This window comes from Pteropus vampyrus, unplaced genomic scaffold, assembly GCF_000151845.1.
Source record: "Pteropus vampyrus isolate Shadow unplaced genomic scaffold, Pvam_2.0 Scaffold222, whole genome shotgun sequence".
Classification (NCBI taxonomy): Eukaryota; Metazoa; Chordata; class Mammalia; order Chiroptera; family Pteropodidae; genus Pteropus; species Pteropus vampyrus.
The window spans coordinates 1,034,240-1,038,214 of NW_011889003.1; positions in this window are offsets into that span (position 1 = coordinate 1,034,240).

The window sequence follows — 3,975 nt, forward strand, 5'->3', positions numbered from 1 at the left end:
AGGAGAGGGCAAGGAGAAAACAGTTAATTCAACAAACATGTACTTAATACTGCCGGTCCTGACTTACGGTGGTTTGGTTTAGGATTTTTTTGACTTTATGATGGTATGAAAGCAACACGCATAATAAATTACATGAGATATTCAACACTTTATTATAAAATAGGCTTTGTGTTAGGTGATTTTGCCTCATTGCGGGCTAATGTAAATGCTCTGAGCTTGTTCAAGGTGGGCTAGGCTAAGCTATGATGTTCAAGAGGCTAAGAGTACTAAATGCATTTTTGCCTTATGATATTTTCGGCTTATGATGGATTTAATGAGATGTAACTCAATTGTAAGTTGAGGAGCATCTGTATACATTTATTCAGTGCAAACTGTGGGCCTAGATTTTGTTTTGGACACCTTTGACATCCCTGCAGAACATGGAAGTGTCACATAGACAGCTGTAAGATACCAGTACAGGTTGTCATCAGTCATCAGTTCATAGCCAGGTGGTTGTGGGAGGGTATGGATGAGATCACCGAAGATACAGCAGAGAAAGAGACAAGACCACCAGTTAGGGAACTCAGAGGGTCATGGACCACTGAGGCCACACTAAGGAAAGGAAAGCATTTGCGTGAGATGGTGAGGCTGCGAGAGAAGGAGGCAAGAGTTTCCAGAAGGAAAGGGTAGGCACTGAGCGAAGCACAGCAGAGAGATGACCTGGGGTGAGGACCTGGAGGAGCAGGCCCTGTGTTTGATCGATAGGAGTTGGCCATGGCTTTGGAGACAGTGGCAGGGACAGAAGCCAAATTCCAGTGGGTATAGACAAGAAAGTGAGGAAGCATGAGCATCGGTGTAGGAAGTTTGGGGTAAAAGCAATGAAAGCAGTAGCTGCGGGGGAGGAAGGGTGGAGGAACAGGGCTTTCTTTTAGGTTGGAGTGGCTTATTGTAGTCTGAGGGGAAGGAGCCAGGCTAGAGGAAGCCATCAAAAATACAGACGAGGGAGGAGACGGCCGGTGGAGCCAGGGGTCAGCTTCGGCAGGCGGCCCAGGGCTCTCAAACACTGAGTGAAGAGTTGCTTATGGATAGAAGTAGAGATGTTTCTTGGAGGTGAAAGAGAGGTAGTTTCAAGAATGATACAGACTTGTCTAACGAGCCGCCCAGGGCCATTTCTGAATCCCAAGACAGTTTCCTACCTATATTTTCCTTTCCAGTCCCAGTTCCCAGAACTCAATCTTTTTCTTTCTCTCTTCAGGTGCTGCCACCTCTCCCGGACCTAAGGCTGGCTGGAGAGGGAGCTGTGATGTCTGAGATTTCCACATTCTTCACTGTTCCAAAAGAAAAGCACGAGCCTTTCTGTTTGGAGTTGATGGCTAATCATGGTGTGGGAAGAATCCAGCTGAGGTTATGAGAGTTATGGATTCTCACAGTTCTTCAGTAACTTGTGCTGGTTCTTTCCTTTCCAGGGCGGCGCCCTCCTCTGCTTCTGGGTCTCTCGTAAGGGATCTGGCTTCCATGCACATTGCTGACCATTCCCTCTTTCACAAAAAGCTTTCTCCTCCTGGCATCAATGATTGTCCTCATGCCCACTGATTCCCCTTCTCTTCCTGACCTCTAGATGCTGGGTGCTCAGGGCTCTGTCCCATGCTCTTCCCCAAATACATTCTCTCCCCAGGCCGTCTCATCCAGTCCTATACTTTAAATCTCATCTCTGTTGACATAAGAAGCATTCAAATCTGTAAATGATTTTTTAAATTTTTTAAAATAAATTTATTCAAATTAGTTTCAAGTATACAGTGCATTGGTTAGACATCTATAATGTTCATAAAACGAACCCCCAGTTGCTCCCTCCCTCCCCTGGCCCTCCATTTAGCCATCATATTAATGTTACCTGCATTCCCTCTGCCATGTTCCCCATGCCCTACTATCAACTACTAATTTGTACTTCTTTAACCCTTCACCCCATTCTCCCAGCCCCCAAATGCCCTCCCCTCTGTCCGTCACCAAATTGTCCACTATATTTGTAAATCTGTTTTTGATTAGTTTTTGATTGTTCTTTTTGTTCCTTAGATACCGCATATAAGTGAAATCATATGGTATTTATCTTTCTCTGTCTGACTTATTTCACTCAGTGTAATAACCTCTAGTTCCATCCATGTCGTTGCAAATGGTAGGATTTAATTTTTTTTAATGGCTGAGTAATACTCTATTGTATATTTGAACTATAATTTCTTTATCCAATCATCCACTGATGGGCATTTAGGTCATTTCCATATCTTGGCTATTGTAAATTGTGCTGCCATGAATATTGGAGTACATTGATCTTTATGAATTATCGTTTTGGTTTTCTTTGGATAAATACCCAGAAGTGCAATTACTGGGTCAAAAGGTCTATATATCTATTTTTAATTTTTTGAGGAATCTCCATACTGTTTTCCATAGTGACTGTACCAATTTGCAATCCCATGTAAAGAATTTTTATTATAAGAGCTTACTTGAGACAAAGCTGATGACAATTGCCAGGAAGCGAGATCTCAAATACTCTGGAGAATAACAGTTTTGCAGTTTCTTTTATGCATTGGAAATTAAGGAAAGAATGTAAGGAAGATTACATGAAGGTGGGACAAAGCAAGGCAGGGTTTGGATTAAGGGATAGTTAAGATTCTGTGCTGCCTCGAGGGTTAATACCCCCTTTGAGGGGTGTTACTTCTAGTGTCTCAAAGATGTGTTAACCTAGATGCACAAGAACAATGGACAGGTCTGGCTTAGAACTTTCACTTAAGAAGTTACAGGTCTGGGGCATGACTACCCACCACGACCTGCTCAGTTAGGAATTTATGATTAGATCACCCTGTGAGGTTACTTTCCATAGAATCCCTTTTTTGTCCACCCCTCTACGCTGAGGCCTCCCCAGCTTGACCTCTCAACTCCAACACCAGAACTGCCCGCCTCATGCCTGACATTTCCATGTGGATATCTCACAGACCTCTCCATTCTAACCTGCCTAAAACAGAACTCCTGATTTTCTTTCCTTCCTTTTGTTTCCTACTCTCGGTATATTCCGGTAATTGTTTCTCAGCTGCTTAATCAAAACCCTAGAGTCGTCCTTGATTCCTCTCTTTCACTTGTTCACTGAATCGATCCATCAGTAAATCCTTTTGACTCTACTTCTAAAATATATTGAAATTTTTCCATGTCTTCCATCTCCAATCTAACCCAGTGCTACTCAAGGTATGGTTTGCAGACCAGCAGCATCAGCATCATCTGGGAGCTTGTTAGAAAGGTAAAAATCTTAGAGTCCTTTCCAGAATCAGAAACTCTAGGGATGCAGACCTCCAGAGAATTCTGATGCCCCCTAACACTTGAAGCACTACTCTGGTCCAGGCCTTTACGATCTCTGTCTAAGCCACCTCAATAGCCTCCGACTGGTCTCTGAATCTACTGTCTTGCCTCACTACAATCTGCTCTCCTCCTTGCAGCCAGAGTGATTGTTTTTTAAAAACAATTAAATCAGATTATGTCACACAGACACACGTCCTCCCCTCCCCCAACAACAGTTTAAAACCTCTCATAGCTTCCCAATGGACATAGTATGGCCCCGGTTCTCTTTCTGGGTCCACAGAGCCCTGAGGTAAGATCTGGCCACACCTACCACTCCAGTCTCTGCCAGCACCTCCCTTTCCCTTTCCTCCAGCCTCCAGGAAAATGGGCCTCTTCCTTCTGCAGAAGCACCTGGCTTGTTCCCAACTGAGGACCTTTGCACTGGCTGTTCCTCTGCCTGAAATGCTCTTCCCTGAGCTTTAATAGCTGGCTTCCTCATGTCATTTACTTCTCAGTGTAACTGGTACCTGCTCCAGAAAGGCTGTCTTCAACTAACCAATCCAAAATAGCCCCTCTTTGTCAAATTACACGGTTTTAACCTTCTGCATAGTACTTATTACTATCAATTTTAAGAATTTTCTTATTTACTTATTGTCCAATATAATCTAAATATTT